Source organism: Bos indicus, chromosome 7 (genome assembly GCF_029378745.1).
Source record: "Bos indicus isolate NIAB-ARS_2022 breed Sahiwal x Tharparkar chromosome 7, NIAB-ARS_B.indTharparkar_mat_pri_1.0, whole genome shotgun sequence".
Lineage (NCBI taxonomy): Eukaryota > Metazoa > Chordata > Mammalia > Artiodactyla > Bovidae > Bos > Bos indicus.
Window position 1 is genome coordinate 37,432,839 of NC_091766.1, and position 24,722 is coordinate 37,457,560.

General features: G+C 35.9%; 1 protein-coding gene across 2 annotated transcripts in view; it reads right to left on the reverse strand.

Moving 5' to 3' along the window:
• COMMD10 (COMM domain containing 10) overlaps positions 1-24,722 on the reverse strand; it is a 185,258-nt gene that overhangs the window by 63,699 nt on the left and 96,837 nt on the right. The gene's annotated exons all lie outside the window — the stretch shown is intronic.

Genomic DNA, 24,722 nt, shown 5'->3' on the forward strand with positions numbered 1-24,722 from the left:
AGCCTGTATGCTTAGTTGCTCAGTCATGTCCAGCTCTTTGTGAGCCCAGGCTCCTCTGTCCACGGGATTCTCTGGCAAGAATACTAGAGTGGGATGCCATTTCCTACTCCATCAAGCAAGCCTACTGGTTTGAAAACTCAAGGTCCTCTAAAGAATTTGACAGAAGGCTGAGTTACTTCAACATAGAACCTACAATATCCAGTATAGGAGCAAGAATTTCCAGACATGTGAATTAATACTCAGCAAAAATGTATACCCTGGTCTCAGATGGTGAATTTAGCAGATAAGTAATTCAAAGAAGCTATGATCAAGAAATTTAAGGAAAACATGCTATTAGTGAGTGAATACAGAGGAAATCTCAAGGGAAAAAAAGGAAACAAAAAAAATTTTAAAAAAGAGAGAGAGACTCCAGACCTGAAAAGTATAGTAACTGAAGTAAAATACCCCCAAATGAGCACCACAACAAAGTGAAGATGGTAGGGGAAGAGTCAGTAAAACTGAAGTTGGAGTGATAGAAATTACCCAAGCCAAAGGTAAAAGAGAAGAAAGACTGAAGTAAGATGAACAGAACATCAGAGGCCTATGAGATAGTACATGTAATACATGTAACTGGAATCTCAGCAGGACAGGTGATAAAAGAGAAAAAAAAAATCCAGAGATATAATGGATGGAAAATTCCCAAATTTGATGGAAAATATAGTAGGCTAAGGTAAACACAAGGAAAATTTATACTAAAAATAACACAAACTGCTGAAAGTCAAAGATAAAAAACAAATCTTGAAAGGGGCCAGAGAAATTCCATTAAGGGGAAAATGATAAGACTGACAGCTGAATTCTCTTCAGAAACTATGGAGCCAACGATACTGCAACAACACAGTCAAAGTACAGAAACCAAGAATTCTATTTCCAGGAAGTCCAATCCTTCAATAATAAAAATAAAATAAGTACATGTTCAGACAAAAACAGAGAATATGTTGTCAGCAGGCCTGAATAACAAGAAACACTAAAAGAAATTCTTCAGTCTGAATGACTGAAGGCAACTCAGGTCTACAGAAAAGATGGGTATGAGTAAAATATGGGTAAAAATAAGAGTGTGCAAAAATTTTCCTTTCTTCTCTTAATTTAAAGAAGATATATGATTACTTAAAGCAAACGTTACCTCACTGTATGGAGTTTATGTTAATAATAAAGTATTAATGTTGGTTCATCAGTTGAATCAAAAGGACTCACTAAAGCAAGATATTAAAATAGGAGAAACTATGCAGGGAGAGATGGAATAGATGGAAACTCTACTTTCTGTTCAGTTTTTTGGTAAACCTAAAATTGCTATAAAAATAAAGTCTATGAAATTTAATTACTGACATAAGGTAATATAATGGTGATTATATCATGACTCCAATTTTTAAAAAACTGGTGCAACAGCAATCCTAACATTAAGCAAAATCGTCTTTAAAACAACAACAATAAAATGTCTGTATTCTCAGACATATGTAAAAACTCCTAAGAAAGTTTCAAAACCAAACACTAGAACCAGGAAATGCATTTAGCAAAGTCACAGGCTACAGGGTCAATATTAAAGTATAAATTGGGAGAACAGGATTGACACATACACACTACTATAGAGATACTAAATAACTAATAAGAAACTACTGTATAGCACAGGGAACCCTACTCAATACTTTGTAATAATATATTTGGAAATAGAATAAAAAAGAGTAGATATATGTGTATGTGTAACTGATTCACTTTGCTCTATGGCAGAAACTAACACAACATTGTAAATCAACTATACTCCAATAAAAATTAAAAAGTAAATTTTAGTGCTATATACTACCAACAATTCAGAAGTGATATTAAGAAAATAATTCCACTCACAGGAGCTTTAAAAAAATTCCTTAGCTATAAATTTAGCTACAAAAGCACAAGATCTACACACTAGGAACTACCAAACATGATTAAGAGAATTTAAAGAAAATGAAAATACATAGCTACATTCCATATTTATACACTGAAAGACTCAATATTGTTAAAGTGGAAAATTTCCCCACTTCATCTGATTAAATGCAATCTCTAACAAAATCACAATAAGTATATTTTTTTTAGAAATTGACAAGCTGGTTCTAATTTATATATGGAAATGCTAATGTAAAGCAGGCAAAATAATTTTGAAAAAAAAGAACAAGGTCAAAGGAATTACACAACCCAACTGAAGAAACTTGCTATAAAGTTACAATAATCAGAATAGCGTGGAACTGGTCTAAAGATGAACTTCTACATCAATGCAGCAGAAGAGAAAGTCCAGAAACAAACTCTTTCATTTATGACAAATTGATTTTAGACAAAGGTGAAACCCAAAATCATCTGGAGAAAAGGTTAATTCATGCAAACATCTAACTGTTCCAACATTCCCTGTTGAAAGACTACCTTTTCCTCTATAAAACATCTAGAAGAAAATATACATACAAGAAAATCTTTTCGATCTTGAGCTAGGCAAAATTTTCTAGATAAGACTCTAAAAACAATCATATAAAAGAAAAATTTGATAAACTGGATCATCAAAGTTAAAAACTTCCGCTTTTGAAAAAGACATCATAAAGAAAGTGAAAAGACACACCACTCACTGGGAGAAAATATTTGCAAATTTGATAAAGTACTTGTATCTAGAATATGTAAAGAACTGTAATAATTCATTAATAAGAAGACAGTGCAAGAAAAATTTAATTCCAATACTCAAAACTAACCTTTTTAAGATCCACATAAGCTGTCTTACTATTTATTCTTTACAACTCTGGGAATACTTTCACGAGAACAAAGAGGTTTCAATTGGACTTAACTATCACTAGAGAGTAAGTCATCATAATTTCTTAACTGTGCTCTATGCCCTCCTCAGTATCCCAGGGAACATTAACATTTTCTTTCTCCCTTTCACCATATCTCTCTTTGGAATTATCACACACTTATCAGTGCTGGCTGATGTGCTGGGGCTTACCCATATCCACCTTCTCGCTAAAGGGCATGCACAGATCAATGGAATCAGTACATCTCACAAACCTGCTACACAGTTTTGTTTTGTTTTGTTTTGTTTTGTTTTGTTTTTGGAGGGGCGTTGAACTGTCTTCCTGCCTAGTTATTTTCTCTCTGGTAAGAAAAACTCTGAAAAATAAACAAAAGACTCCAAAAATTCACCCTTATTTGCTTCTTGACTTGCTATCCATTTAAACAAAGAATGGTGCCTAGAACTAAAACATTACATCCAAAACAATCAGCTGGACCATCTCAAAGAGTTCACTAAACTGAAAGTATGAAAAAAAAATTAGGAATAATTTTATAAAAGCAGAAGATATCTCATTAACTTTCAAAATGCAGCAATATAAAATTCACAATGCACAGCCCAAGGTCAAAAGATGCAGATATCCTTACTTTTTCAGTTAAAGACTAATAATTAGTACTACAAATCTAGGAAAGCTTCTTCATAAAACTTTTAAGGAATCTGGAACACAGAGGCTCTGACCAGGAGTTTGACTGACTAGCAGTGTAAACAAGAGTGACAGCCTAACCATGAACATCCTCAACAGTAAGATAAAGCAATTGGTGTTTAATTAGAAGACAGTCCCTTTAAAACAAACCAAAAATTTACAAACTACCATGGGATAGTAGGCAGGTTAACGGTACTTCAAAACATTAACAACCAAACATACCACAAATTTTAAAATATAATTGTTCACTTGATGATACAGATTTTTTAATGAAATAATTGTGCATATTTGAAAATCTGGACTAACAGGTGAATGTTAATATTATTTATTTAGTGTTGAGATAAATGCTTGGGAGAAGGGGACGACAGAGGATGAGATGGTTGGATGGCATCACCAACTCGATGGACATGAGTCTGAGTAAGCTCTGGGAGTTGGTGATGGACAGGGAAGCCCAGCATGCTGCAGTCCATGGGGTCGTAAAGAGTTGGACATGACTGAGCAACTGAACCGAACTGAAGGCTTGGGTTACATATGGATCCATGGATCCTCAGTAATATCTCTCTCTTGCTTTTCTCACAGAATCCAAGGCCACAGTTTAGAAACTCTGATCTACACAGACATTTTTGTATCATCCCCTAACATTCCCAAAGTTTATGACTCTATGATGCCTATAATTCCTATGATTCTCTCCAAGAACAAAAGGGAAAAAAAGAATCAAAAGGCAAAGATAAGTACGGTCACCTTGCAGTCATTCACTCATAAGTAGCTTAGAATTCCTTGGCTTCCCAATGGAATGTTTCAAAACCCATGTAAGTCTCCTAAAGAACATGAACACAGTGGAATATGTTCAAGAAACTCAGTTCCTGGGTTTCTTATATGAGACTGTAAGACTTGACTCTTGTTTCATAGATAACTATAGACAACTATTAAGTGCACTGTTATGTCTTATTTTCTAAACTACCCCTTTCATGAGGCTTCTACTGATTAAGAACCAACAATAGCTCTCACAATTGCCTATATCAGAAGATTCAGCTTTGATGTCTGGCTTTCAAAATCAGGATAATCTGGATTCTAGCCACACATTCAACAAATCTGAGATAACCTTAAGACCAAAACTTGCCAAAAAACAGTATAAAAAAGGAAAAATAGAGACTAATTTCATTCCTTAATTAAAAAAAATTCTAAGTAAACTATCAAAATATTATCAAATTCACTAGTATATTTAAATAATCAGTTTACCCAAGAATAAGATGATGGCTCAACAAGAGAAAAATAACCAACATAACTCCCTACTTTATAAAATAAGAAGCAAATATCACAGGGCACAAAATCCTAAGACTGCTTCAACAGATGCTAAAAATTATTTGGTATTTTTACTAGCTATTTGTTTTAGTTTCCTATGGCTGCTGTAAAAAATTACCACAAACTTGATGGCTAAAAACAACAGGAATTTATTCACTCACAAAACTTGAAAACAGTGACACGGAGCCAACATCGAGGTGTCAGGGGGCTATGCTCCCTCCAGGAATCTATTTCTTGCCTCTTTTGGCTTCTACTGACAGACAGTATTCCTTGACTTGTGGCCATCATCACTCTGGTCTCTACCTGAGGGACACCACCAGCTTCTCTTATGTCCGCTCGTGTCAAATCTCCCTCAGCCCTCTCTTATAAGGACATTTTTTTACTGTATTTAGGGCCTATCCAGACGATCCAGAATAATCTATCTCCAGACATTTAACTTAACACTACAAAGATCTTTTTTCCTTATAACATTACAGGGTCCACAGATTAGCAACTGATCTCTTTGGGGACCCATTATTCTTTAAAAAGAAAAGACAAAGCAATTTTACTCTCTATTAGTTGGTTAGGGCTATCATAACAAGCTACTGCAGATTGGGTGGCCCGAACAACAGACATTTACTTTCTCACAGTTCTAGAAGCTCAAGATGTAGGTGCCAGCATGGTTGGTTTCTATTGAGGCCTCTCTACTTGCCTTGCAGACAGCTGTCTTCTCGCTTGGTCTTTTCTCTGTCACATGCATGATCTCTTCTCTGTGTGCATGCAATCCTGGTGTCTCTTCCTCTTCTTATGAGGACATCTCTTATATTGGTTTAGGGACTCACCCTTACAACCTCATTTAACCCTTTAAAGCCCCTTCCTATCTCCAAATACAATCATATTAGAGGCTATGGCTTCAGCATATAAATTTGGGGGTAACAGAATTCAGTCCACAAAGCTCTCTAAGTAGGTTCACATCAGGGAGGAGTCAAGGACCTACTCAAGGCTAGCTAAAATTTTCTAACCACAAAAGAATGAATGGAAGTTCTATTTGAGTCTTTAATATTTTACTACCCAAGATTGGGCCTAATGGGTTCTTACGATATCTATTCCTTCTTATATCCTTCTCTCATCAAGATACTGCTTCCTGGAAATATGGTTCCACTTTTCCTGTTTTCTGAAAATGTTTCCCAAACCTCAATCAGAAAAACTCCTTCCTAAAGCTAGCCCATATTCTGTTCATGAACTTTCAAATAAAAATACTGTAGGTTTTGTCTACCAAGTTGGGTCAATTTATTTAGAAAACTGTGTTATGTTGTCATTAGCAAGTATCTTCAGAAACTGTGTAAAGCAAAACCATTTTTGTGAAAATTTATAAACAACCCAAATCTACACAGGAATCAAAATCTGTAAGTTCACTGTTAAGCAGTTGATTTTGGGTGGTAGAATCAGAGTGGATTTTTTTTTCTTTTATATCTCAGAATTTAAAAACTCTTTCATAAAAATATACACATCTTTGGGTTTTTTACATGGCTATTTAATGACTATGTTTACTCAAAAGGACCTTCAAAAGGATCTATTAAAATCTATCATCGGCACCCCCTCTGCATCTTTCTGAATCTTAGTCCTAATTTAAATGTTCATCTTTTTTGTACTAAAGATACAGCACAGAAATTATAAGCTATAATAAAAACTTAAATAAAATATAGAGCTGCTATATTTAATTTATATCCACTTTAGAAAGTTCTATCTGGACATGTATAAAATTTACTGGTGATTAACTATGAAGTTTGTAATAATTTTGGTGAAAATACAAGTCTTAATTAAAAACACAACCTAATATTTTGGAAATTGTTTCAATGAGAACATGAGATTTGTCTTATGTTTCTACTGAAAGCATAAGAACAAAACTTTCTGGTTCATATAAATATTATATACATGCTATGTGTATTTTATGTGATCAGCCTTTCCTCACTCTTGTAAAGTATATCATTCAGAAGTAAAAAATCTCCTGAATCAACAGAAAATCTTACTAACAAATACTACAAAATTTACACTAAAAATTCAAATTTTCCCCTCAATGTAAAATCTTCTGATCAGTTTGCTATCTATTCCTTTTCCAACAATAAAAACTTTTACATAATGGCTAAAAATATAAATCTAAGGAAAAAGAATTGCCTTAAAAAATGCTTCTTCTATATGCAAAAACCTTGTGTCAAAAATACTGGACACTGTGTTCTTTTATGATTAAACCTCTAATCTAACTGGGAAAAGTTATTAATGCTACAATGGTCTGGGTTGCCTTACTTTAAAACAACTGTCCCTGTGGCATCAATTCTGTAAATGATAAGGCTTCTCCTTTCCCCAGGGGCAACTTCAGGAGTGACTTTTCCAGTCTGAGCTCTATATTAAACAGGAAAAATACTGTTTTTCTTCTATATACTCAGTCTATCTTCTAATACTCAACCAAAATTTCCTTCACAGAGGAAATCTTCATTTGAAATAAAAAAACACACACTAGATTGACCTAAACAATTAGGCCATATTAAAATAGTGATTATAAGGAAATGAGAATAAGGAAAAAAGCCATTTATTTTTAAATACAGCACCAGCACTACATCTGCATAGGCTTCCCTGGTGGCTCAGACGGTAAAGAATCCACCTGCAGTGCGGAAGACCTGGGTTCAATCCCTGGGTTGGGAAGATCCCCTGGAGGAGGGCATGCAACCCACTCCAGTATTCTTGCCTGGAGAATCCCATGGACAGAGGAGCCTGGAAGGCTACAGTCCATGAGGTCACAAAGAGTCGGACACAACTGAGCAACTAAGCACACACCTGCATAAACAAAATATGATATCTTCACAAACTTTTAAGAACTGCTCCCTTCTATAAAAGTTAGATGGAGTAGGGTATCACTTAATAGTATTTTCTATCATATTCCCTTCAACTAAATGAACTTGACTATAAGGCACTAATACTAGCTATAACATTTAAAATATGCTGAGGTATTATCTATTATATAAACTTTCTTCATAGGCTTAGATCTTTATAAAATGCTCATTATACAACATTTTCATTTCTTTTTCTCATATTCCACAACACACAAATTTGATATCATTCACAGAATTAACTAACCACTATTTTAAAACAAGGTTACAGCAAAATGAGAGAGTGCAAAAGTAGAATTATGGTATATCTACAAAATATACTCTCTCTAAAGAAACCAAATCAAAGTAAAAACTATATTACAGATGGCTTAACTACCCAAATTATTAAGAAAAATAAGGAAACATCTCTAGTGACAAAAAAAAAGCTATACAGAAAAGACCTTCAGTATTTCAACCAATTTTCAGTCTAGTAATTGGTGATGAATAAGAAGAAACAGAGGTATAAGAAATCTACTGCACTCACCTTTTACACAGAGTTATGTAATATAGGTCACATTTCTCCCAAATGATAGAAAAGCTTGCTGACAGGATGGTATATATTTCACTGGGAACATTTCCGTATATATATATATAAAGGCCTGGGAGCCTAGACCTTGATTTAACCACAGATAAATGGGGAAATGGAAACACTGAAAAGGGAAGGGATCAGAGATTCACCAGAGAAGGCAATGGCACCCCACTCCAGTACTCTTGCCTGGAAAATCCCACGGATGGAGGAGCCTGGTAGGCTGCGGTCCATGGGGTTGCTAAGAGTCGGACACGACTGAGTGACTTCACTTTCACTCTTCACTTCCATGCATTGGAGGAGGAAATGGCAACCCACTCCAGTGTTCTTGCCTGGAGAATCCCAGGGATGGGGGAGCCTGGTGGGCTGCCGTCTATGGGGTCACACAGAGTTGGACACAACTGAAGTGACTTAGCAGCAGAGATTCACAGATATCAATGCAATTCAACTTAACAAATACTGAGCACCTATTACTGCCTGGTTTTAAAGGTCTCAAAGAACACCTTGAACAAGCTACTCTGTTTCAGTTTCCTCATCAAAATGGCAGTATTATTTATCTCAAATGAAGTAATATGATAAAGTGCCAGTAACAAGTCAACACCCCTACTAATTCTAGTATTTTCACTAATTAACACAACCATTGTGCTCTCTTTGGTGACAGAATAAAAATCTTGTCCTTAAAATTTTAATTCCTAAGTCAGCAAAATAACTCCACATTTGCTCATTAATGTAGTGATAAATTTTATGACCTTGGGTGTTGGAATTTTGAAATAAATTACTCATTGTCTAATTAAAAATATTAATTAATGTCAGATCATAATTACATCTTCTAATCTTCTTGTTCATCTTCAACTCTAGAGTTCCACTTTCTAGGAAGTTTGTTTCCCTTTAGGCAACACAAAGATCCAAGGAGCAACAGCTAAGTTTTAAAGAATTCTGATTCTATCACCAAGTCCAGTTCAAATAGGACAAAATATTCACATACCCTCATAATAATCAACCATGGTTTAGTCTATATATGATACTACCATTTTCTGTATGATAAGATCCTATTTCTACAGAACGTGTTAGGGTTTAGTACTTCCATAAAAACCAGTATTTTCTTTATAAAAAAAAAGATATTTTCTGAATATGAAAATTTTATACAGTCCAAAACTTTTTTAAAATTGTTCTACTCCATGAAAAAACTGCATGTAAAATATGATAAATTCCTTCTTTCCCCCTTTAATAATGAACTCAGGTACATAAATAATAAAACTATGCAAAGCATCATTCACATTTTATCAATCACATTCACTCAGTGACACTGCATTTGCATTAAAATATGAATGCACATAAAAAGAAATACCACTATATTATGAAAAGGCCACAAATGTTCTGGACTGTAAAATTAAAATAAGATTGATAAATAAACACACGTGGTATCCTCATTTCTCCAGAGGTACATGCTGTATATCAAGGAAATGAGATGGCAAACGTTTACTCTATGTAAGACACTTCTGAAAAGGTTTCAAAATGAACCCACTGGTACTTAACCCTTCTTGGGTTACAGACTTGACAGTACTCATAAATGATACAGACATCTTCTCAGAAAAAAAATGTGTATGTGCACATACACAAAATGTAGCAATTTCAGGACTTTCACAGACCTTCTGGAGACAGAACCCATACAGATTAAATATCCTTACACAGACCTTTGATATTCAGTGAGTATTTTCACAGTGACCCAAAGGGTCAAGGCCGGTGGTAACTGGCCATTCTGTAGAGGCCCACATTTGAATCAAACTAAAATAAAGCTGGAAACGGATATGAAATAGCAAATCACCCAGCTAGTGAAGGAGCCTGGCATTCACCTCTCAGTTTGACTCTGGCATCTTTACAACTCATTATTAGTAGAATAAATATCAAGGAGTGCTTGGTGCTAATCATTAATATATTCAGAAGGTCTTTGAACTTCTCACAATAAAAAGAGTACACTGTGCTTTCATATCCTAAGCCTCCTTGGCAAGTAATATCACGACGAGTCTCTAAAAGATAACAAGAAATAAAGTATACGATCTCCATAGATAGCTATTTGTTAACATATTTATTAAATTCACATCCTCTAGAAGGAACTTTAATCATAGTGTAGTTTATAGAGATAAAAGATACAAACCCAATCTTCTAAGAGAAATCAATATGATACACCAAGTTTATTCCTGAAAACACTGACCACAAATAACTGTGTGACGGATATTTTATTATAGACACCCTAAAACAAGTTAAATATCAGATATATTTACACAATTCTTTATTTCTTATAAAGTTCTAATTGGGTTTACTGATAGCCTTCAATGTCTGTTCTAACTTACACAACAATTTCATGTTAAAACAATTAGAAATCCATTTAATTTTCTTAAAGAAGATTGGGATGAGAAAATGTGATTTGCTGTACCGTGCTTAGTCATTCAGTCATGTCCAACTCTTTGCAACGCCATGGATTGTAGCCTACCAGGCTCCTCTGTCCATGGGGATTTTCCAGGCAAGAATACTGGAGTGAGTTGCCATGCCCTCCTCCAGGGGAGTCTTCCCGACCTAGGGATCAAATCCAGGTCTCCCACACTGCAGGTGGATTCTTTACCATCTGAGCCACCAGGGAAGTCCAAAATGTCATATATTCATTTTCTATCATAATTTCAACAAAATACCCAGAGTATTTCTTGAAATAGTGTACAGTTGGAATGATTATTTTTTAAAAATCAGAACTTCTATTACACCTATAACCCTGGCCTACCATTTTATATCTTCCATTACTCACCTCCTCACCCCAAGATCCTTTCCGCCAGGACAACATGCACTTCAGTGCCTCCTGTCATTGGAACCTCTTTTTTTAATCTTCATTCCTCTTATAAGCCCCAAAAAGCCCCAGCCCCAAGCAAAAAGGGCCACCACCACACGCTTAGATATGCGGGTATATTCATTCTTACTCCTCACAAGACAGAAGGGTGCCTGGGGAGAGGATTACCACTTTTACTTCTAGAACTTTAAGAGGGGAAAGTACAGTTGACCCTCCATATCAGCAGGTTCTGCATCTGTGGGTTTAATCAACTCCAGATCAAAACACTTGTAAAAAAAATAACCGAGTTCCAAAAAACAAAACTTGAATTTGCCATGCACCAGCAACTATTCACATAGCATTTACATTGTATTCATAACCATTTACATAGCATTTGCATTCTATTAGGTATTAAAAGTAATCTAGAGATGATTTAAAGTGTATGGGAGGAAGAGTGTACGTTACATGAAATACCACACCTTTTTATACAGTGGACTTGAGCATCCGCAGATTTTTAAATCCACAGTAAGTCTGGTAACCAAAGGACAAAGTTTAGGGCTTTTCAAATTGAAACTCTAGCTATATTTTTCCATCAAACCACTGCTACAGATGCTTGTTTCACTCTAGGTATTTATATTACTCTGAGTTACATTATGAATCTCATCAACTTTGAGAGCTAAATCAGAAACTCAAATCATATTTATCTAATTGTTTTTCAGGAGAAAGAAGTTAGAATTAAAATATCAATGGCTTCCTGAGTATGCTGTGTAACTGTACTAAGTAGTTTACACAAATTCTCATTTAATCAACAAAATGAAGTAGAAATTATCTCTATTTAACAAGACCTAAGAAAACCAAGGCTTAAATGGGTAAATTATTACAACTTGCCAGGGCTAGAATTCAAATGCAGTTCAAGTCTCTGCTCTTAGCCACTACACTTCATTATCTTATATGTATATTTAAAGTTTCAAATATCACTGTATAATATAACCTTATATCATGAATTGTTGCATGCAAGTGTGTATATAAAATGCAGTTACAAACAGATATGCATCAAACTTTTCTGACCTTCAAAATCGATGTATTTTAAAATTTCCACATATTTGAAAAGCAACTGAAAAACTTCATCTATGTATGTGATTTGAGCCTCACTAGAAATTCCTTTACATAAATTTATATTAATACACTAATGAATAAAAATAGCAAGCTAAATAATCATTACCAAGCTCTTACACATAACATGATTTCCTGGTAATGTCCAGTTCAGTTCAGTCGCTCAGCCATGTCCAAGTCTTTGCAACCCCATGAACTGCAACACACAAGGCCTCCCTGTCCATCACCAACTCCCGGAGTCCACCCAAACCCATGTCCATTGAGTCAGTGATGCCATCCAACTATCTCATCCTCTGTCGTCCCCTTCTCCTCCTGCCAGCATCAGGGTCTTTTCCAATGAGTCAGCTCTTCATATCAGATGGCCAAAGTATTGGAGTTTCAGTGTCAACATCAGTCCTCCCAATGAACATTCAGGACTGATCCCCTTTAGGATGGACTGGTTGGATCTCCTTGCAGTCCAAGGGACTCTCAAGAGTCTTCTCCAACACCACGGTTCAAAAGCATCAATTCTTCAGTGCTCAGCTTTCTTTATACTCCAACTCTCACATCCATACATGACCACTGGAAAAACCATAGCCTTGACTAGACGGACCTTTATTGACAAAGTAATGTCTCTGCTTTTGAATATGCTATCTAGATTGGTCATAACTTTCCTTCTAAGGAGTAAGCGTCTTTTAATTTCATGGCTGCAATCACCATCTGCAGTGATTTTGGAGCCCCCAAAAATAAAGTCTGACACTGTTTCCACTGTTTCCCCATCTATTTCCCATGAAGTGATGGGACCGGATGCCATGATCTTCGTTTTCTGAATGTTGAGTTTTAAGCCAACTTTTTCACTCTGCTCTTTCACTTTCATCAAGAGCTTCTTTAGTTCTTCTTCAGTTTCTGCCGTAAGGGTGGTGTCATCTGCATATCTGACGTTATTGATATTTCTCCCGGCAATCTGGATTCCAGCTTGTGCTTCTTCCAGCCCAGTGTTTCTCATGATGTACTCTGCATATAAGTTAAATAAGCAGGGTGACAATATACAGCCTTGACGTACTCCTTTTCCTATTTGGAACCAGTCTGTTGTTCCATGTCCAGTTCTAACTGTTGCTTCCTGACCTGCATACAAGTTTCTCAAGAGGCAGATCGGGTGGTCTGGTATTCCCATCTCTTTCAGAATTTCCCAGTTTATTGTGATCCACACGGTCAAAGGCTTTGGTATAATCAATAAAGCAGAAATAGATGTTTTCCTGGAACTCTCCTGCTTTTTTGATGATCCAGAGGATGTTGGCAATTTGAGCTCTGGTTCCTCTGCCTTTTCTAAAACCAGCTTGAACATCTGGAAGTTCATGGTTCACGTATTGCTGTAGCATGGCTTGGAAAATTTTGAGCATTACTTTACTAGCATGTGAGATGAGTGCAATTGTGTGGTGGTTTGAGCATTCTTTGGCATTGCCTTTCTTTGGGATTGGAATGAAAACTGACCTTTTCCAGTCCTGTGGCTGCTGCTGAGTTTTCTTAGCAATGTATCAGGCATTAAAACTGAAATTTTGCTTAGTTAATGGCAATTTCAAATAACATAAACTTTTATACTTCATTTTATTTCCCCATACCTCCAGTTATACTCTTGCAGAAGAAAGAAACTGTAGTACGGTATTTTCTCAGTAGAGATACTTTATAAGGTATGAGAATATTTTAGTCTTTATACTTTCATTGAAGGCAAAAAAAGAGGATGGCAGAGGATGAGATGGTTAGATAACATCACTGACTTTGAGCAAACTCTAGGAGACAGTGAAGGACAGGGAAGCCTGGTGTGCTGCAGTCCATGGGGTTTCAAAGAGTTGGACATGACTTAGCAAATATTTTCATTACATTAAAAATTAATACTACTGTATTTCAAATTTTTACACAATTTTTGTTTCTTTGCAATTTTTCTTTTTAATATGCACTGATTTTTGAAATTTATTAATCTTGGCAAGATGGAACTGTCATGTTACCATTCTGACTGTTATATGATGTCAACTTTTAAAGAAACTTACTTAACCAGCTAGAATAGGCCATAATACGGTTTCACTTTGTCACTATTGCAAATGTAACAATCATCCTACTGTTAATGAACTCAGGTTCAGCTGCTCACTGCTCAAAAGCCAATAGTGGAGAGGCAAATGTTGGCAGAAAGAAAGTTACTTTAATAAGAAAGCCTACCAACTAAGGAGATGGTGGACTCATGTCCCCAAAACCAACTCTAAAGATTCTGCTCAGCTATGTGATTTTTAAAGGGAAAAGGGGGACGTGATCTCAGTTAATCATTGAAGCAGATGGTTAGGTTCTGCATCATTTTCCATTGTGTGCAGGATGGCTGACAGTTAACTATCTTTCTTCAGATGTTATTATGCCCATGTGGTCTGCCTGCAGGATTGCTAAGGGGGCTGCTGGAGTTAGAGAGCAAGGCATTCTTTAATTAACTACTTAATTCTTCACTCCTACTTCTTTCAGTCGAGGGAAAGAATCAACAGGTTAGGCAAGGTATTGTGTGCATTTAGTAGAATGTAAATCAGGAGTTAGGTTAAATGTTACCTAGTGCTCTCATTTTTATACTTACGGCTTAACAGGGACAAAAATTGACAAACAGGAAAGGGGCAAAGAGCTAAAAGAGCTACTTACAAATCCCTACTTGTCAGACAACATTTCATTTCTATGCGATTAGGGGGAAAAGTCCATCTTCCATAATTTCTTCACACTGACATATGATGTTGTATAACTAGAGTGGAAGACAGGTCTGTGGTGCCTCTTTGCTCACAATTTTAGTTGCCTTCTTATATATACAGGCAAAACAAGGTATAATTATTTTGATGCCCACAAACATATAGATTATTAAGAGCAATTGTGTTAATTTCATTCTCTGAAGATCAGTTCTTCAAATAGTGCTAGCTATAGATTCAGTACTGCTCACGATGGAGCAGCTTATGTTCCGGTTACAGTTTGGTCATGGTGCAGTTAGCTTTTTCCCTCTGATGGTGGTGATAGCATCTTTAAAACAACTAAGGAATGTGCATCAGACACTGAGTCTATTACTCTATTGTCCCAACCATTAACTGCTCAAGCCTGCTCTTTTGTGACTCAGGGATGACTGAGAGATTTCTGTTTCTCTACAAACAAGAGGCCAGGGACAAACAGAAGCCTTTGTACTTTGGGGAGTCCTGCAGGGTTCTGCTCAGTTCCACCATACATGTACAATATTTGCTCAGGTTGACATCTGGAAGGATAACCTGCTGGGCCATAGGGTTTGTGCATCTTCAAACTTACTAGGCATCATACAGCTGCTTTTCAAAGAGGACTGTACCAATTTACATTGACACCAGCAATGTATACAAGTTCTAATTTCCCTGCCTAAGTATTTGGCAAATATCAGACCTTCACATCAGAGAAGGAAATGGCAACCCACTCCATTATTCTTGCCTCAAAAAACCCGTGGACAGAGGAGCCTGGTGGGCTGCTATCCATAGGGTCGCATAGAGTCAGACATTACTGAAGCTACTTAGCATGTGTGCATGCCTTGGAGAAGGAAATGGCAATCCACTCCAGTACTCTTGCCTAGAGAATCCCATGGACAGTGGAGCCTGGTGGGCTGCCATCTATGGGATCGCACAGAGTCAGACACAATTGAAGCAACTTAGCAGCAGCAGCAGCAGACCTTCACATCTCTGTCAATATGATGGTTGTGCCAACACTATCTCATCCATGTTTGTCACCTGACATTCCATTGGTTCATCAATGATATTATTGATATAAAATTTTATTTTTCTTAGTGTTGACACTGTATTGTAATAGTGTTTACATTTTTTATTGATCACTTCCAACTTGCTGTGATTCAAAACATTTAAAAACTCAGTTTGTAACTTTTGAAATAAAATTTCTCTCTCTTAAGGAATGTTCTAGTTTGCCATAAGTTATGACTATATCTGTTAAAAAGAGTTTAACCTCTTCGTCATTAAATTACCTGGTTTTTGAGGAAACTATTAAATAAAAAGAAATTATTTCATCCTCTGCTCATTCAAAGCAGTTTATACATCAGTTATTTCACTTAGCCTAATGTTAGCTGCTCCTTCATTAAGTTAATTCTTTTAAGGCTAGGACTGTCATGTTGCACTAATGGCATGTTGTACTATCTTTAAGATATAAAACACCAGAGCACCCTAAAAGTCCCTCCTCATTCCCCTTCCAGGGCCATCCTTTCAAGGATAAACACTATAAAAACAGATCTGAACTTTATATAAGTAAAATTATATAATATGTGTTATTTTGCCTCTGACTTCTTTCAGTCAACATTATATTTATACAATTCATTCACAATCTAACAATACTATACTTCATATATTCTCAACGATGTATAGTATTTTGTTATATGACCATACTACAATTTATCCATTCTACTGTTTATATGGGCAGTTTCTACATTTGCGCTCTCGTGAATAGCACTGCTATGGACACTGTCATTCATGGCTTTTGGTGAATATATATCTGCATTTCAGTTGGGTATATACCTAGAAGTGGAATTTCTGAGTTACATGGTATATGTATGTTCAATTTTAGTAGATAATGACAAATAATTTTTCCGAAGTGGACTACCAAAGCCTAATTTTTGAATTCATTCATTCATTCACTCACTCCCTAATTAAAAAAAAATATGCTAAGCAGAAAATTGTTAGATGGCTCACATCAAGTTTCTGTGTCTCCACAGCACTTGTTCCTTCCTGTATTCATTTTCTTAAATACCTAAGGTGTGCCAAGCACTGTTCTACATTTAGTGACCACTGGATTAATAAGACAGATTCCTCACCCTCATGGTACTTACATTCTAATGGGAAACAAACAATAAATCACAGGTGATAAGTTTTTTAAAAAAGATATAATATCAAAAAGTGGAAAGCTCTACTAAAAAAAATAAAATGAAATAAGGGGAAAGAATGTGGAGATGGGAAACAGGGTCCCAATTTTGATAAAATGTGTCAGGTATCTCTAAAAAAAAGTGAAATCTGATTTGAAGTAGGTGGTAGTGAGAATAATTACATTTAGCACATATTCTGAAAGTAAGGTAACAGGATTTGTTGACAGATTTGATATGGGTATGGGGTGTGAATACAATAATTATGATAGTTATTCATACATGTTTGGATGAATAACTCTATCTAATAATAAGTCTGTAGTATGAATACCTGCCATCGGATACACACTCATTTATTAGGTGGTTTTTAGATAGTTGTTAAAGTACTGAGTATATCTTCTATAGTAATACTTAGAATGTATTTCAAATCTTCCTCTGTTGTCATTCCAACAATCAGTCAACAATAACTCTGTAAATAAATATTCTTCTTCTTAGAGGAAAAAATTTACAAATACCACAAATAAACATAGACCCCACTCCAGTACTCTTGCCTGGAAAATCCCATGGACAGAGGAGCCTGGTAGGCTGCAGTCCATGGGGTCGCTAAGAGTCGGACACGACTGAGCAACTTCACTTTCACTTTTCACTTTCATGCATTGGAGAAGGAAATGGCAACCCACTCCACTGTTCTTGCCTGGAGAATCCCAGGGACAGGGGAGCCTGGTGGGCTGCCGTCTATGGGTCGCACAGAATCGGACACGACTGAAGCAACTTAGCAGCAGCAGCATATCTGTATGTATTTACATATATATGTGTGTGTATACATATGTGTGTGTGTATATAAAGATTATATATCTATAATCTTAATAACATCAAGTGCTTAGAAGGTTTCTTTATTTTGTTTTTTTTTTTGGCAGTGCCTCATGGCATGCAGGATCTTAGTTCCCTGACCAGGGATCGAACCCATGCTCCCTGCAGTGGAAGTGTGGATTCTCTTTTTTTTAATGTTGATAGTCATTTTACTTATAATTGCCAAAATCTAGGCTAGGCTTCAAAAATACGTGAACCAAGAACTTCCAGATAATCCAGCGTCTTAATCCACACTGGATTAAGAAAAGGCAGAGGAACCAGAGATCCAACATCCACTGGATCATAGAAAAAGCAAGGGAATTCAAGAAAAACATCTATCTTTCCTTCATTGACTACACTAAAGCTTTTGACTGTGTGGATCACAACAAACTGTGGAAAATTCTTCAAGAGATGGGAATACCAGACCACCTTACCTGCCTCCTGAGAAACCTGTATGCAGGTCAAGAAGCAACAGTTAGTATCAGATATGGAACAACGGACTGGTTCCAAATTGGGAAAGGAGTGTGTCAGGGCTGCGTATTGTCACCCTGCTTATTTAACTCATATGCAAAGTACATCATGTGAAATGCCAGGCTGGATGAAGCACAAGCTGGAATCAAGATTTCAGGGAGAAATATCAATAATCTCAGCTAGTGCAGATGACACTACCCTTATGGCAGGAAGTGAAGAGGAAGTAAAGAGTCTTGATGAGGGTGAAAGAGGAGAGTGAAAAGGCTAGCTTAAAACTCAACATTCAAAAAACTAAGATCATGGCATCCGGTCCCATCACTTCATGGCAAACAGATGGGGAGACAATGGAAACAGTGATAGACTTTATTTTCTTGGACCCCAAAATCACTGCAGATGGTGACTGCAGCCATGAAATTAAAATATGCTTGTTCCTTGGAAGAAAAGCCATAACAAACCAAGAAAGCATATTAAAAAGCAAAGACATCACTTTGCCGATAAAGGTCCATCTAGTCAAAGCTATGGTTTTTCCAGTGGTCATGTATGGAGGTGAGAGCTGGACCATAAAGAAGGCTGAGTGCCAAAGAACTAATAATGCTTTTGAACTGTAGTGCTGGTGAAGATTCTTGAGAATCCTCTGGACTGCAAGGAGATCAAACCAATCAATCCTAAGAAAAATCAACCCTGAATATTCATTGGAAGGACTAATGCTGAAGCTGAAGCTCCAATAATTTTGCCGCCTGATGCCAAGAGCTGACTCACTGGAAAAGATCCTAGAAAAGACTGAAGGCAGGAGGAGAAGGGGATGACAGAGGATGACATGGTTGGATGGCATCACCAACTCAATGGACATAAGTTTGAGCAAGCTCCAGGAGATGGTGAAAGACAGGGAAGCCTGGCATGCCATAGTTCATGGAGTTGCAAAGAGTTGGACACGACTGAGCAACTGAACAACAAAAAGGAAAACAAGTATCCTTCAACAGGTGAATAAACAAACTGGTACATTTATAAAATGGAATACTTTCAGCAACAAAAAAGCAACAAACTACTGATATATGTAATGTCTGGAATGAATATCAAGAACAATACACTGGAAGTGTGGATTCTTAACCACTGGACTACAAGGGAAGTCCCCGAGAAGTTATTTTTTTAGTTAATATGTCACTATTTCAATGAATGAGTAGCTAACAATAAAGACTGACAAACAGATCGATCAATAAAAAGAAATTTTTTTTAAGTAAAAAATTACAAATCCTTTAAGAGGTACCTTGAGGAAGTTAAAATTTTAAATGTTTTAATGAGCATACTATGACTTAAGGTAAAATTTCACTCCCTGTGCTAACTACCAATTGCCTCTGTATTTTTAATGTTAACTTTTTCTCTTAGTGTTTTTATTTGAATTCATAACAATTCAACAGGAGATAAGAAATTTGGGTTGAGATTCAATAATACCAACACACAGTAGCCTATATTAACCATATGAATGGAGAAATAACACATAAGTCTTTTTGATTCTCCTAGTCTATTTTTGCTCTTAAAAATGAGAATTGTCTCGCATGCTACATCCTAAGAACTAAAAATGGCACAGAGTGCTCTATACTTGGTTTTGTGTTGCCAGGAAATACTAAGTGGAAAATCAGTCTTAACAGACAGATTTGTCACATCAAACAGGCATCTTATATGATTGGTAATCAGGTGACAACCTTTTGCTCTTAAAAAAAAAAAAAAGCAATGAAAATATTAAGGGCCAAGTATACAAAGTCTTGTGGGCTTCCCTAGTGGCTCAGCAGTAAAGGATCTGCCTGCAATGCAGGAGATGCAGGTTTGATCCCTGGATGGGGAAGATCCCCTGGAGGAGGACATGGCAACCCACTCCAGTATTCTTGCCTGGAGAATCCCCGTGGACAGAAAGCTTGGTGGGCTACAGTCCACAGAGTTGCAAAGAGTCGGGCAAGACTGAAGCAATTGAGTATACATTCACACACATACAAAACCTCAGGATGTACTTATCCAGAAAGTTTTACACTCGATCTCCAGTTTTTGTACAAGAAGGAAGAAAAATAAATGAAAATGAAATTTTCCATACAGAATTATAAGCAGGAGACTTAATCATTTATTAAATGAGTCAAAATAAAGCATATAATATATAAATTGCAAATAAAAAGGAAAAAAGAAAATATGGCTTAATGATAGGATGGTCAATAAATGTAATCTAATTGTAGAGCTTCAAAAGGCTTCAGAGTAAGACTTGGAAGAAAGCAAGGGGCTATGGGAAAGAAGTCAAAAATGAGCATGCTAACATCACAGAAAACAGAATCAAAAAGCAAAACAAAAGTAAAAAATTTAGAAAATTACTATTCACAATAAAAGAAATTCACAAAGCTTAATCCAACAAATGAGCTACACTGGAGAAACAGTACACAGTTGAAACCGTAAAATATAGTCTAAACTGTGGACGCTTAAGAATGAAAGAGGTTAATTCATTTTACAAAGGGTTCAGTTGAACTTGGTACACCCCTGCATCTAAAGGCTAAGACAGTAGAACAGTTCTGATAGTCCTATTCTCAACCACACAGCCTGGTGAAAGAAAGCTATATTCTCCTCTATTGAGAATGGAAATTGTTTCAACTTATTTCAGTTATTAAATGTCTACTGTGCGGACTGCTATGGTTTCCTCCCTTCAAGGTATTTACAACAAGAAACAGATAATAAATAACTGAAAAAGATACCCAGGAGTCACATTTCAAATAAGCAAATGAACAATCCAAAGAAGCAACATGTCAAGGAAGAAGTAACTGTACATCACTGCCAGCATGTGACAAGGGTCATGAGTGTTACATGGATAGAAATGTCTGGCCAAGAGATGTTAAATGAGGAAGCTTCCAAGACATGATAGACTTTCAGGAGCTTTTCGAAACAGAAAAGTTGACCAGAGTATATTTCAGAGGGCACTACACTGGGAAAAGGCTCTAAAAGTGAAATAGAAACATTATAACCAAATAAATAAAGCTAGTCAAATCACTTTTTTAAACAGGGTTAGAGATACTAAACTATAAGTTTCCTCTCCTAACATCTGTGCTAAATGTTTTACATGTATTACCTCATTTAATCCACACATTTTTCTCATTTAGAGCTGTTATATTCATTTTAGCAAGAAGGAAATCAAAACCAACGATGAAGAGACTTGTCCAACATCACCAGGAAGTGGTGCAACCAAGAGTAAAACCCAGGCAGTGAGACTCAGGAATCCTGATTTATGGACCTTCTCTACTAATGGTCCATAATGGCTGAAATGATTATGGTCACTTATTGTCAGAGCTTTGTATAATGTCTGGGTCACAGTAGGTCCCTGATAAATAATGGCCAAAAGAAAGAATGGGAATGATAAAGGTGGGCAATGTGATACAGAAAAACTACTGATTTCCCTCCCTCTCTCTCTGATAATGCAATGTTCCAAAAAATCAATGAAGAAAACCTGATGAATAAAACACCTGTATCATCTTTATGCAATCTCTTGAAAGACTAATAAGAAGGATCAAGGAAGTCAAGAAATCTCTAATCTTACTGATGTCCTTTCCTGATATAGAGGATTATTCATTTCAGTGGATTGACTTGGATATATAGATATATCTAAACTATTAGTTAAAATAAAATACAATTCACATTAATTAAAAATACAGCTATTGTTATTTGTAATGGCTAAAAATGAAGTGTTTATTCCAAGATTACAGGAGTAAAAAGAACAAGTATTCTAGACTTGCATATAATACAATAGACATGGCAATGCAATAATTGCATCTAATTCGAGTAACTCAACTAAAAGTCAAAAAAAAATGAAAAAGTACTTTTAGATTCTCTCTCAAGTTTGCTAACTTTAATTCTTAAAAAATAAAAAAGCATATTAAAACAGGAAAAGGGAGAAGCTAGATTGTATCTCTGCAGTTATTTGGACACACTTCTATTTATAATTTGGGGGAAAGGAAGGGAGAGGAGAGGGTGATTGCGTCCTCATGCCTGCCAGCCCAAAACCACAGGTTTCCCCTGCTTCTCAAAGAAAAGTCAAACTAAATACTCTACTGTGGTTGGACTATATCCCTGATTCAAACATCCACCAAAGAGGTTAGTTTGCTTTTGACAGTCTATCTCCCTTAGGGTGAATATAAATTTTTATTCCACCAATTCTGCTTTCAGAAAAGCTCTCCCCAAATATTCTCCCTCCTTCGAATACAGAGCAAACATCCACTTTCTACATTTTTCCAGTGCTAGAGATCAATGATAAATGTATGTGTGGGTTCATTTACCCATAAGGGAAATGGAAACTGCTGTTCTGACTCGAAGACTACTCCGTGGAACAAATGGATTAGGAAGTATAGACAGTTCCAATGACCATAAATTCATGATAAATCTGTAGAAAATGCCTTCATGAATTCTGCAAAATACACAACCATAAGCCCACCAGAACTCAATGTGAAGTGTCTGGTGACTGACATCCTGAATACCTGACATGCAGATAACTGGGCAACAAATAATAACCTCAGTAAACAATCTCCAGAATTAAGAACAATAAAATGTTATTCAACTTTATGTCTAAATTGCTTTTTGTCTTTTAGATACTACCATGTAAGTGATGTACATAAACAACAGAGGGAAAAGAATCAGTGGAGGGGAAATCAAAGCGTTTTAGAGAAATAAAAAACCCTGAGAATAACAGGAAGCAAATATGTAATTGAGCAGGTCAAGAAAACAAAATAAAAAACAAATAGATGCTAAAAATTTTTTAAACCAAATTAAAAGTCCTCAAGTTTTCTTAATATCTGTGATGTTAAAGGCAAAAAAAAAAAAGTGGTTTAACAACTTAAATTTATCTTCACCTTATATTTTGTTATTTATATTTTCCAAGGTATGAAACAGAATAGTATTTGGAAAGGAATATTAAGTATATACATACAAACAAAACACACACATATGCATGTGTGTATATATACATATATGTGCATATACAAATACACATATATCCAAATGTATATGTATACATATATGTATTTTCTCAACAAATCATCTTAACTGAATATGTAACTTTTTCCCCAACAGTAGTACGGCTAATTAAGATTTAATGTACTTTTCTGCTTCAACAATTAAATGAGAGGACTGCACGGAATTGTTTTGTACTGCTAGGAAAACCATACAATGGTCAGAAATGTGAAAATAAATTTCCACGAAAAATTCTGTTTTCTTTCATAAGTTTGAAGAACATTTTCACTTATGAATAATCCTCCTCCTCCCTTTAATTTGGAATTTAAAACTTATGTTGTAGATTTGAGTGTTTCAGAGAAAGAAGATTCTGGACACACCAGATGTATGACCATCTAGGAAACTGATTATTTAATGAAATAAAAAGAAGAACTACAGAAGCTAGGCAGCCATTTTATTAACATCTGATCTAGCAGCATCTAACAGAGATGACAAGTTTTATCATGCATCTTTAACCACTAAATTCACAAAACAAACAGAAGGTTTACCATGGGAGGTACAGAGTGATCAGACTATATCCTCTAGTTACTCTTCCAGTAAAACAGCATGTGTTGTCTAAAATTGCTATGGGTACGTGGGAGCTCATAAGAAAAATGAAGTTTTAGTCGAATGTCTTCTTTAATATCCTATACTACGACCTCTATAGTAAATGAAAAGTTTACATACAAACAACCATTATGAGTAAGATCAAATATTAACATTAAGATGGAGTACAATGATGTTCAATTTTGCAACTATGGTGTTGAATCCTTATTAAGCATGTAAGCAGTTTCACCACATGAGGGTTCTGTTTGCATGTTACAATTGACTTAACATATTCTGTTATTCAAATGAATTTAAGAGGGAAAACATTTATGTTCCAACTCTCCTTCTGATTATAATATAGAGAATGATGGCAGATATTTCTCTAAATAATCAACATAATCAGGAATAAGATCCAAAAGAAAACTTAAAGCAGAAGGTACAGAAAAGAAGGGATGAGAAAATATCTAAGTGAATATGAGATAAGAAACAATAACTTTAAAAAAAAAAGAAAGAAACAATAACTTATAAATTTACCTAATATGAACCATTCATATTACCGGTAGCTCAGACGGCAAGGTGTCTGTCTACAATGCAGGAGACCCGGGTTTGATCCCTGGGTTGGGAAGATCCCCTGGAGAAGGAAATGGCAATCCACTCCAGGATTACTGCCTGGAAAATCTCATGGACAGAGAAGCCTGGTAGGCTACAGTCCATGGGGTTGCAAAGAGTCGGACACGACTGAGCGACTTCACTTTCACTTTCAAGAAAGTGAATTCAGTGCAGTAGAAAGAGAATTTGACTGAGAATGCAAAAGTCAAGTTCTAGTCCCATCTCTGCTACTTAC